At 32.3% G+C, this 13,794-nt stretch overlaps 1 protein-coding gene across 2 annotated transcripts in view; it reads left to right on the forward strand.

The window, feature by feature from the left end:
- Positions 1–13,794, forward strand: part of LOC130902755 (roundabout homolog 2-like) — a 527,473-nt gene that overhangs the window by 140,736 nt on the left and 372,943 nt on the right. The window lies entirely within an intron of this gene.

The raw sequence follows: 13,794 nt of genomic DNA on the forward strand, positions 1-13,794 counted from the left end.
CAGATAATGGTTTTTTTATAACAAATATCAGACTACTTAGTGATAGTTGAGGTACATTTCTTAAGAATAAATCAAAATTTCGGCGTTACAGTTCACATGTGAATAATTTAGTCACAGACCGTTAGCACTTTATATTCTTATAAGTTATTTATCTTTGCTTACTGCTCAACGCTTCAAGAAAGTACTAAATTTTGCTTAAATATGGTGATATCTATACGACTGGAATGTAAAGTAACATCTGCGCCTTGCAACTTTTCGTGAGCATTTGGTAAGGTGATAATTTATATCAACTTAACTGTCATCGCTTCAGGCAGTTTACATGTTTTCTTCATGAGCGTTATATCGGCACTCCTGCGTCTAAAAATAGAGCGACAAATTATTTCACTTTTAAAACTAAAAGCTTTCGTTTTGCATTAAGGAAATATTCCTTATGAGAGGTATTTCTGGAGCCAAATGTGTATCTGTCGAAAGTCTTTTTTGTTTTGTCTGGCAAATGAAAGAATTCGGTCTCGTTTTCTGTTAAAGAGACTGTTTGTTGTCTGTGTTAAGAATAAATAATTAGACGATTATTCTGTTTTTAAAAATTAACTAATCTAGAAGATCAAACAGAGCTTATATTTTTTTAAAACTTATTTTTTCGTTTAATGAAAAACAAAGAGTGTTATAAGGAGTGAAAGTGAATATCTATGTGAATATAAATGATTTATCTTCAAACTAAATTGGTATTTTGTTTTCTAATAGTGTGATAACACATACGTTTCCAAAATTAATGGTGCTTTGTGCGCTTCTCTACCTATATCTCACGAATAAAGTCAACTTTATTAAAATCGCTATTCCGATAATCCCCTAATAATTAGCACAAGGCTCTGCTATTGAGTAAAGTGGAATTTCATTGTGGTAAAGACCAAATTAAAAAAAAAAGATTCGATATATACCTTTTGGAAAACAACAGATTTGGTGATTTGGATAACTGAAAAGAGGAAACGAGGAAACGAGGAAACTTAAACAAATCTTTGTTTCCAAAATTAATGGTGTTTTGTGCGCTTGCCTACCTATATCTACCATAAATGAAGTCGATTTTATTAAAATCGCTATTCCGATAATTCCCTAATAATCAGCTCAAGGCTCTGCTGTTTAGTCAAGTTGAATTTCATTGCCGTAAAGGCCAAATTAATAAAAAATGAGAAGATTTCAATATACAACAACAGCCTGAAAGATTTGGATACCTGAAAAGAAGAAACGAGGACGCTAAAACAAAACTTTACAAAAACAATTGCTGAAATTTGAAGATAAATGAGAATAACATGGAGAGAGGCTATAAAGAAAGCTACAAAAAGAAAACAGAGGCGGAAATTTTTTCCTCGATTAAAAAGACACACACCCTACATTGACAGTGCCTAACTTCATTTATAACGAATATAAACTGTTACCTTCCGTATCTGAAGACGATAAATTGTTTATCGAAACGAGCGTCAGATAGACTGAATTTAATAGGCGAGGAATTGAATAAATTGATGCCATATTATTAAATATTTCAATAACGGGTTTTTAAAAATTAGTAAAACTTTCTAATTAAAGACAAAGATTATTAGTTGCTTTGAGAATACCACTGTATTAGAAAGTACACAATCTATACAACTTATGTTTGAATACGCCAGTTTAGTATTTGTTTGGCAGCCATCAATATTGAATGTTTTCAGTGAAACCATAGAAAACATTGATCATCGTTATGTGATACAATACTTTCATTTGCAAGGCCTTAGCGCAATCAATATAAAAGCTTAACTAGATTCTACTCTGACTAAGACTGCTTCTTCGTTATCAACAGTAAAATATTGGGTAGCAGAGTTTAAACGAGGCCGAACGACCTGCGAAGACCAGTATGGTAGTAGTCGACCAAATGAGGTGACGATTCCAGAAATGTTGGGAAATTCGACAAAGCGGTACTGGATGATTGTCGACTGGAAGTGCACGAGCTAGCAGACATATTAGGCATTCCAAAAAATGCGGTACATCGTTTATTATGTAAAAATTTGGATATGAAAAAGCTGTGCGCAAAATGGGTGCCGCGTTTGCTCACAGTGGAATAAAAACAACGTCGTGAAGATACTTCCATAGAGTGTTTGGATTGAAAAGAGAAAACAGCTTCAAAGAAGGCAAAGACTGTTCCATCTGAAGGCAAGATCATGGAATCCTTTTTTTGAGATACTCGGGGGATAATTTCCGGCGTGTATTACGCAAAATTAGTGCAAAGATCAGGAGAAAAGTTACAAAAAAATATGGAGAAATATACAGGGTATTCATTTACTAAAAGATCTAGCAATTCATATTTTCCCGAATCTGCATACCCATTACATTTAACTTACCAGAATTTTTTGTATCTTTTTCAGTTTAAAAAGTAACGGGGCAGTTCAAATTATAATGCAAAACTCGGTAGGTATAATGAAACTAAAACAATACCCAATTTTACCCTGATTAAACGATAGGGAGTGGACGTCTCTATACTTTCTTAACAACATGTAGATTAGATATCTCCTAATTATATGTAAAACGTTAATAAAAAAGTAGAAGATAACCTACAAAGATAAACGTATATTACACAGTGCTCATTCTATTCAAACATGTAGTAAGCCGTGTAACCGTAATTGCAGCTTTATCTTTTTTCATATTAATATGTCCGTTTTGTTTGAATACATCATAGATATGTATTATTCAGTTTATTTGCATAATCAATCATATATAATAGAGTAACTAATAAAAAACTTAGATGGGTATTCAAGATAGATATACTGTACTTAAGTAGCAACTGGATTATTTTTATTATATTGAATGTATCAATTATTACATGTCTAACTGGTTTTCAGGATTTGATATCAATTTTTGAAAATAAATCTTCGAGCTTAGTAGTGGTTGACTGGTGGGATTCTTGTGCCTACGGTAAAGTTTGATTTTGATTTATTTGTTCATGCTTTCCTTGAATATTAACATTTGAACAAATTCAGAAAAAATCTTGATTAATATACGAAATTGAACTAAATAAAAATTCATATTTTACCTCAAGTGAGCACAGAAGTTTGTAAGACGAGTGCAGTAATTTAAGTAGAAGAGAAAAATGATATTTCCTCACGTATTGTACATTATACTTTTTTTTCGGATGCGTAGCTTTAATACATTTTTTGTGAGTAGCCATCTCACTCTTTCACCTCCAGAATACGTAGATTCCGAAATTTTACTGGGGTTTTTACGCCCACTACCCAAGGTATTCATACAAGGGTCACTTCTTAAGTTTTATTCTTCTATATTTGTGAATATTGACGTTTGTTATTGCGAAGCCACTGGCAATTTAGAAATTAGATAAATAACTAATGAAGTCCTCAATTAGTTTGCAGAATTTCGTTATGAATGTGCGTTCGTCAGTGATGCATTTCGAGAAGGTCGGCCAAAATCGGTTGTTCAAGAAACATCGATGCCGTCCGTCTCTTAGAATATTGCAACTCAATAGATTTCGCATGAGTATTTAGGTGTGAAAAAGATATGGATTCTGCAAGCCAGTTCCCACCCCTAAAGCAGAATTTTTGAGGAAGCGATTTTCATCAGCTTAAGAGGTTGTTGTAAACTTTCAAAACCATGCTTCTATATCAGCTTCAGAGTGCATAAATGTTTTAAGAATTGGTTTGAGCGTGTGCAAAAATGTGTAGACCTTAAGGGTGAGTATTTCAAAAAACTGTTCCTTTCTGTTTCAGTTTTTGTCAAAACTTAAAAAGCAACCCTATTATTTCCATAGCTTTCACTTACAAACAAATAAAAAAATGTAAAAATATGAAAAAATCATTAAACATGGTTAAAAACTTTGAACCACGAATTATAATTATTATAAGTTAATTATATCCCTTAAGTAAGATTATTGTTACGAACTCGTTCTCGAAATGGGCCGTGAAGCCATTCCTGTTCGGTTATAATGGAATTCTAAAATTTCCATACACAGCGGCGAGTTGCCGTTTAGAACTAATTTCTAGGAAGTTTTTTTTTATTTGTGTTTATTTTCTAGAATTTTTGAGAAATTCGTTTTGGGTATATAAAGGAGTTTGTTTAGCGGAGTTAGTTATTTTATAATAGTCATAGATAATGGAATGAAATAGAAAACTAACCGGTGACACAAAATAAATGATATAAGTTTGTAAAGTATTAGTGAAGAATTGACGATTATATAAGTAAGTTAAGTCTGGTGTAAATGTTTGAATAAATTAAGTACGTAAAAGACAGTGTATAGAAATATTATAAATAAGTAAGAAAAACATTACAGTATGGAGCCCCATTTTCCCAGCTTTTATTTTGTATAAATTATAATTTTTTTTTAAATTTAATTATTAGTTTGTAGGTTTTTAATAAAAAATAATTCAGTCTCGTGTTATAAACCACTTCATTACTAACACATCAAAACTTTACGAATCTCATTAAAAGTTTCGTTTCAATTCTCATTTTAAACTGGTTCTATTTAGATATCAGATTATGAAGTCTATTATTATAGAGGCCCATTTCTGCTTTTAGTTCGTAGAATTTGGTATCCCAAAGTAACTTTATATTCAAAATAATTGATAGATTTCTGTATAATAGTCAATTTAATTTATTGGTGAACCAAAACACACATTCTTAAGGCTCTTTCAAGAGTTTCATATAATCAAAAATTTATATAGAAACACGAAGATATAGTGAAAACTATTTTATCTTGGTACTATATATACTGTTATAATGGGTTATTCCTTAATTCGTCTAAGCCTACTCGTAAACAGTTGATGAATATCTTTTTTGCGACATCTTATTCTATGGACCTTCTGTGTGCCATCGATGAGCTATCATTGTTTGAGAAGAACGCTCTAAAAACTTTCTATTAATTGTATTATACATAGATATTCAATTGTAGAGATAAATTTGTGTAAAGTAGAAATTAGAGCAAGGTTTGTTGTTCCATAAATGGCCGAGAGTAGACTAGAGGAAGTGCCTCGAGGTAAATAATAAGATTCCAATATTCTGAATTCGATTTCTTTGATGACCAGACTGGAATAAGTAAAAAATCTGTTCCATCTTTAAACATTTCCAAAGGCACTTCCTTGTTCTCCAAATCCATGAGCGGCTACTGTCCTTGTTGAAGAAACCCGAGTTCTTACATTGATAATTTGTATTTCTTTCAAATCTAAGTTAGTAAAAACAGTAAACAATTATGAGTTTCTTCTCCTTCTTTTCTAGTGATCATATGGTCCCTTTATTTGAGCTATCCTTATTCTTGTAACTCCTATTTCACCTATCTAACTGCATCCTCTTCTACCATGGCTGTAGAGGTGCAAGATAATTACATCTCAATCATTCTTATGTCTCCAAAGGCTTTCTTTTTGAGGTTATACGGTGGTATGTATAAGATGGTCCCAGAAGTGCCTAGCCCACAAAAATTTTGGAAAAAAATATATTTATTTCATGTATAGCTCGATATCTTCTTATAATAAAAATCGTCAAGCTCCTCAAAATAGCCATTAACTTCCGATATCAGAACAAAATATAATCTAATGCGGTTAAATCTGGCGAATACGTAGGAATTTAATTTTATCCATTGTATAAAGGATGTGTGAGCTGGTGCATTGTCTTCTTAGTGAAATGCTGCCTTTTTGCTTGATTACTTTGCTCAAACGTTGCAATAAGTTTTCATTTTACTCGCCGTTGATAGTTTTTCCTTTTTCAAGATAGTCAATGGAAATTATCCCAAGCGCATCCCGAAAAACCGACGTCATGACCTTGCCTTTAGATGGAACGGTCTTTGACTTCTTTGGGCCGGTTCTCCAATCCATTGTTTTGATGGTTATTTTGTTTCGGATGTGACATTTACAAATTCATTCAAAACGTTCACTATTGATAACTGCCAAACAAATACTAAACAACATGGCGTCTTCAAACTGGAAGCAAATGCTGCAGAGATTTTGTACTTTCCAAGCCACCTCCATCTCTAGGTCAACCCAGGTACTTCTGGGACCATTCCAGTATATAAGTTGCAGTCTCAGTATTGCTTCTGGTGCTGCTTATGCAGAACTTCACATAGCTCTGGTGATTTCTCGTGCTGATAGCCTCTGAACTTTCGTGAATATCTTATTGTTTATTTTTCTTTCTACGGATTTTCATCATACTACTGAATCGAAGATTATAATGATATGCAACTAATAGCACTCAAATTCTAATCCTCTATTGAGACTTTTATTATAAATATGCTTTAGATATAAACTCATAGAATGTATTTCTGTTTACCTACTAATTTATTTTAAATCAATAATGAGTCATATTATAGAATGTGGGAAACAAAATGAAGTGCTCAAAGGGTTTAAATTACTAAATTAATTGAAGTAACATGAGAGTTGGGATACATTAGTATCCATTTGGAATTAACCCATCCTCTATTATCATTCATGAATCATCAAAAAGAAGAATTAATTTAGATAGTGCTTTCAAAATTAATATTGGCTATAACACGTGTAGACTTCAGAATAAAAAAGATCAGCTTGAAGCAGCATTAAGCAACGAAGTGAACGAAGAGATAAAAATATTTGAACTGAACATGGATCAAGACCATACGAATTCTTTGCAAACCAAATGATTCTGAAGATTTATCAAAAACTTTGACAGACACTACGCGTTTTGAACATGATGACAAGTTTATTATTAATGAAAATATGATGAAACACAACGAAATATCTATTAATATAAATGTTGTTGATATTAGTTAATATTAATAATAAATGATATACAATTGATGATAAAATTAAATCATTATACCTTACACTCCTAGTGGGGGTACTTTGTACTTCAATCATAAAGTCAATTAGTTTGTTTGAGGTTTAGTGTGAAATAAAACCCTCAATGAGAATACAAGTAAAGTTTTAAATGTACTCATTTGAATTCGAAATTTAAAAAACCAATCAGGCGCTGACTTGAGCTCATGCAAGAAATGATTTTTTATAGCTTCTGAATTTTTAGATTTTCTCTGAAAATTGTTTTCTAATTGAAAATTTCCTGTTCCAGAAACTTTGTGAAAAGAAAGTTCGGGTTTACATTTTGATTTTCTCGCAAAAATTGTAAATTGTAATTGGTGAATTTTTTCTCAGATAATAAAAAATTATTTGTCTTTCTACTGTATAAAACGCTCAAAGAATAAGTATCGATTATATTAGCTTTCCATTGCTTGAATATTTATGACTGTAACTTAAAAACTGGACAGATTACAACCAAATGACAAAAAACCATATAGGAGAATATGAATCCATCCTAGAAATTGTATTGAATCTTGTAGCTTGCAAATAATTTTCACCTACTATTTAATAAATATTTCTAACAAACATAGAAAATATTCCTCATCTATTTGTAAAATATCACGCGGAAGTAATGAGAGTAACAACGTTTGAATGGAAATATGTAAACGAAACATCGTGCGTTTGTTGCTTCTTGAAATTAAAGACTCCAAAGAAACTATACGCGATTGATTCGATGCTAAACCTAAACTCAAATATGATAACTGCAAGATAACCATAGAAGTCTACCACTCGGAACTTAGGACAATATAACCAACCTCAAAAATTACCTCAAACAAATCTTCACCTTCATAAGGGTTTGTCATAATACGGATCAATGTATTTGAACAGAAAGGTGTAACTTAAAATACGAAACTTCGCGATCGGTATGGAAAAGCACATCAGCCTTTAATTCAATAAAAACAGCACCACCCTCAAAAAATATCAAAAATATTTCTTCCCTCCAAAAAGGACCGAACTGACCGCTTCAATATCTATCTATCATTTTAACAGACGCCACGAGCATTTCGATAGAAATCTTAAAAACCATTTTTTCCGCAACTAGCAGTACAAAAGTTCTGATTTAATTACCTTACATGCTTTTTCTGAGTATCCGTGAAGAGATTCAGAATGTTTTGCGAATAATTGCGTGTATCCGGCTCTGTACAAAGGCGTGTAGGAAGATATTTGAATAATATTATTTTCTAAACTACTTTACATGGTTAAATTTTTCATCAGAGACGTGAAGGAAGATCTTCGATTTTTTTCCGTGCACTAAATAAAAAGATACAATTAAAAACAATTATTTATTTATAACACTCTTCTGAGAACAACAACATAATTTGTATATTTAGAAATCATTGATATCAATAGTATCATTTATTGTATCTTCGGTATTTCCTTCTTCAGAATTAATGATGCTAAAGCAGACGGTGTGCAGATGTTTTGATTTTCCTGATTGAATGTCGCAATTTTCCTTTGTAGGGATTCTTCTATGTATCCTTCTGCTACATTGAAAGAACGTCATCTTCCTTGTCTTTTCAGAGTGCGCAAATCAGCGTCGCTATCCACCAACATGATTGCCGAAGAAAGCCTTAACCCATGTGTATGCTTTGGGATTTTCCAGTTTCAGGTATTTTGCAACAAGTTTCCGGACAGCTCTGATGGTAGTGCATCCAACATGGTGGGCATAATAACTAACAAATAATCTTGTGCTGTTCATATTTTTATGCCATAGATCTGCATATTTACGATAAAGTGCTCAAAGCTAGAATGTACATCTTTCATTTGTAGGTAATGGTAAAATTGCTTGACGTATGATTTGTCTTATCTCACAAAAACACAACAATGAAGCGCCCAGAGAAGTATGATAGAAATATAGTTCAGTACAAGTCCAGAAATAGACGTGCTTTTACGACATGTTGAGAAAAATTCTCATTTCCAGATTATATACATATTTTTCCAAGCTTATCACTTCAAAATTTCCACAACTTTAATTTGATGAGTTATTTATGATCCAGAAGTCATATTCTGTGAAAAAAACTAGACCCAAAATGATTTTTTACGACCCTAGAACAAAACGATGTTGTTCTAAAACAGTTGATTAATAGAAAACCAAATAAAAATTGCATCAAATCAATTCGACGAATTGTTTATCATTTGTATATGCGGATTACATGAGCGAAAAGAAACACGAGAAATCATCAACCATGCTTGATAACTGAGAAGGGGCGGTAACCGCAAACGAAGATAACGTTCGGTAAAGATATTTATGACTTGGGGCTCTTGCAAACTTAATTTGAACGTCCGTTGTTTCACATTCAATCTCATTTTAAAACCAAATCAGGACCCAGATTAAGTTAGAATATGTACAAAAAGAAGGGATCTGTTGGGTATTTCGCTATACATCGGGTTACAGTAGATAAAAGGATTAAAAAACAGCTTGTAGGGTAATTTTTAAGTCGTATATTTTATTATTTATCTGATTATACAGTTTTACTTGACGTCAGATTATCAGAAACACGGGTTGTATACAAAAGATTTAAAAAATTGAGATATTTAATATAACTTTTGACATTCGGTTTATGTAACGAAGAAAATTGTGTTTCTCTGCCACGTGGACATATGAATTATAGTTTGAAATTTGTAATCACTTAGAACCAACAAGGAAAACCTTCACGACCTCAACGTCTGCAACATAGATAATTGGATTAAGTAAAATTCTTAATGATTATTTATTTACGTTTGTAAGCCTATTGAGGTTTAACTAAGTGAGCACATCTGTGATAAAATTTTTGCTATTTGATGACCGGCAATGATTCTCTCACTGGATTCTCTCTTTCATCTTGGAGAGGAAAGCCATTGCTCAATTTTAGGTGGTCATTCAAAAATAACTAAAGTTTCTCCAGTAAATTCTCTTTACCTACTGAAAATTAAAAACCTCTTCTGTCAGCCCTGTGTGGCCTTCAACTAAAATGAATCTTAAATCTTAACCTCCTTAAAATTTTAGGGTAATATACCCCGGTTACACGAGGATGCCAGAAGTGGTTTTTCATTTTCAGTAGGTGTAGAGGATTTACTATAGAAAGTTTCGTAGCTTTTGATATGACCTCAAATTGGTCACTGGCTCTTGGTCTATTGTCACTACCTTACTAGCAGGTTGGAATTACCTACATCTTGGTGCTTACAGGTGTTGATAAGTATGACCTACAAATATCGTCTTCCAATAATCATATCACTTTATACTCCGTTCGTTGCACTAATATTTATTTTAAATAATAAAATACTGACTATGAATAGCACTGAATTCATATTTTTGGTCTATTTCAATAATTTTTATTGTTGTTTTAGCGCAGTAAATCCTGGGAATACGCCCAATCCATTACAATCTTAATATTTGACACTATTTCCTTTTTGATTATTTTATTCTTGACATTTCAGTGAATTGTTATCTAAAGAATGTTCCAAGAAAAAATTCTAGTAATTTGTAATTTGTACCGTATTGATTATAACTTTAAAAAATTGAAAAAAGCTGTTATAATATTCCCTCTTTTGTTACAGGTGGGTGCAAGAAGTATTTATTTTTATTTATACTTTCGGAACTGGTGAGTTTGTATACACAAAATGATTGTTCGTTAGTTGTAGTTTATCCAAAAAACACAATTACGGTGTTTCTAAATTTATGCGATAAAATTTATTAGGTGATTGCCCGTTTGACATTAAGATGGGTTTTTCCTATAACAAAAGTTCCTCAGCCCATCCACTTCCGAGATAACACCCTCAAGGTATTTATTTATTTCTAAAAATTCAGTAACGCTAGGAACTTGAAATCCTGTTTTTTGCACTCTTTAAGGACGAACTATGCGGTAAAATAAACAACCCGTATTTTATTTCATATCACAACAATTTTTCAAGATTTATTCTTTCTCCTTGTTTTACTTAGGAATATCAAAAACAACGCGGAAGTGGTCATTTCCAGCATTTATTATGAATCGTATTACTTTTTACATCTTTACTGTTTTCTATCTAATTAATAAGAAAATTATAAATTATGTGGTTCATTTTTTTTCTCTGGAGCTATTGGTTTTGGGGAAAAAATTTAAGTATAAAAAAAATTTTTAAATAAAACAAAGATTCCAAGTTATAATTTTAATTCATTTCATACGAGCAATCGACTGAACTCCCATGAATTTAGAATCACCCTCGCTTTGTTTATATTGTTTGCCTGTATTATATTTAAAAGACAATTTTGTTTTGAAAACAAAAATTGCATAAACCAGCATCTCTACTAAACCAGCTTCACGAATTAACTCCTAAGGCTATGGCCTCCTATAAACGCCGTCGGCCGCGTACAGCGTCACGCGTCTCTAGTTATTTCGAACCATTTCCGCGTAAACGTCGTATCTGGCGTTAGCACTAAATGTCGAAATTCGATAAATAAAAAGACGTTATTGATTGAATCAGTCCAATTGTGCATTTAACAATAAGTGACAAGCTCATGATATGAGCTTAGGATGCCATTTTGTTGGCAGTTTTATTATATTTTCCCGCACAATTTCCACGATATGTTTGAATAATTTTTGATTGACTCGAAAAAATTCAATAAATTCAATATTGTTATCTTTTAAGTGTATCAATATCAAGATCTGGAAACATCTTTCTTTTTCTTTATAAATAATCTGTGACTTGTTGCCTTCGTATACGGTTCTCTTGTGCATCCTCTTCAATTGACATAAGTATCGCCAAAAATTTCAAATTTATATCCATTTTATATCACACGCTAACACCGTTTGTTGATTACTGTTGATCGCTTCCGCCGCGCCTAGCTTTCAGACGTCGATCGTAACGTTTAAGCTCAAGTCGGACGCCGCATACAGCATTTCATAGAAGATCGAGGCCCAACTGAATTCCAACAAGCATCATAATGAATATATTTCAAAATGAATGAATGAAACATCTTATTTTCAGATATAAAATCAATTATAAAAGGCTAAATATGATCGGAGGATTGTTAAGGAATTCATTTTGTTTATCTAGTTTATCTACCGATGTTATGAAATGTTCAACTTTTCTCAGTGTTTTCATACCTTCAAGACGATGTCAACTTTCCGTATTATTGTGAAAAAGCGTCTAGATGTACGAGAAATATGGATCAAAGCGCCCTAAGCAAAACTAGAATTGTTTTAGGCTTATTTTAAAAATTATTTCTGACTTTCTAGTTTGATGGGCTTTAAAAGTTTTAGTTTGATGAATTTGTTAAATTCTAAAGTAATACTGATGCAGGTAGTACAGTAAACCTACGACATAAAATTTTTTTCCAGCATGAACTGGATTTGAGCCCACGACCGGCGACGTTGACGCCTTAACCCACTCGGCTAACGAACGACATTAAAGTAGTGGGATATACTAACAGTAATAAGTCACAAAAGAGAATTACAAACAAACATATCGCTTAACTCCCGGAAGAATTCACGAATTTCCCAAAGATGCACATGATCAAAAGTATTTGCTGATGAAGATATGTTCAAAAATATTTTATTAATTTAATTTCGGGCTATATTCGCTATTATTACAGGTCATGCTGTTGTGTGTACCCTCGAAAATTGAAAATTGATGACATAGGAGACTAAAAGCAAAGTTTATAAAAATGTTTAAGCCATAATAGAACTAACCTAACCAAATTAGAAAATATTACACGAATGACAGTGATATGCTTTTTTAAAATTACCATTTACATATACCAATTTGGCACGAAAGCAAAAGATATAGTTAAAAACAGTCCCCTGTTTCCAAAGGTCATCTGCGACTACTTACTTAATGGTAAGGCTATCTCTTAAATCTACAATACCATGTGTTTTTGAAATGCAGTACTGTTACTAAAACTTTATGGGTGAAAAATGAAAATATCTAAAAGTAGATTAGACTCGATTCAACTTCCAACGCCCCTGAAACCTGTATACCAAAATAGCGTGGAAGCTCAATATTTCGGTTTAAAACCGTTTTCCGATTTTCAACAATCTATATCTATCTTGCCATATTAGATCTCTCTATCTTATCTACCATATCGATACTCTCCCTCCAGCTTCTTCATGGTATCCCTCTTCTTCTATTCCTTGTGATGTCCACTTTAGAATCTGTTGTTGGTTTCTTGTCTGTTGTTATTCTTTGTGCAAGACCATAGCAGATTAGTTGTTTGATTTTGATGTCAGGTAATGATGTGTATTTGACTATTCTATACTATCTTCCTTACTACCCTCTGGATTTGCTCGCTACTCTTGCGATCGTTATTAGCATTTTCTCCGTTTTTGTTTGTTTTATCTACCACATTTCGTCACCATATGCTACAATGCTTTTCAGGATACTCTTATATATTCGTTGGTTGTTGGCTTTTGCTATTTTGTAGGTTTTCTATCCTTTCCTTTTTTGATTGCTGTGTCGAGTGTTATTTTCATTCTTCAGTACTTGTATTCCTCTCAGTGTTTTATTTGCATCCCGTCATTATGTGCGTTTGCTCCGATGCACATACATTCAGTTATTTTACGTTTACTTCAAGACCTTATTTCTTGTATTCTTCTATGAGTTTTCTATTCATATATCTCAAATCGTCATAATCCTATGCTATTACTGATTGATCGTCTGCGAAGCAAAGCGTGTATAGCGTTGTCACTGGTGTTTCCATCCTTCAGCGTTTCTGCTTCCACATCTTGAGCGCTTGCTCCAAGTACTCGTAGATCTTAAATAGAGTTAGGGAACAGGATCTTTTAGGAATTACTTGATTCATATAATATTAATATGAAAAATTAGAGTTTAATAACTACAAAACAACTCTAGTTTTATAAAAAACATAATATATTGAAATAGGTTATAGATTTAAATGTTTTTGTACAAAACTTGTTGTGAAAGTGGTTTTGTCGTACATTTTGTTTAAGTTCACTTGTAAATAAACAAAATAAGAAAATTTTCTATAATT

Source organism: Diorhabda carinulata, chromosome X (assembly GCF_026250575.1).
Source record: "Diorhabda carinulata isolate Delta chromosome X, icDioCari1.1, whole genome shotgun sequence".
In the NCBI taxonomy this organism is placed as follows: Eukaryota; Metazoa; Arthropoda; class Insecta; order Coleoptera; family Chrysomelidae; genus Diorhabda; species Diorhabda carinulata.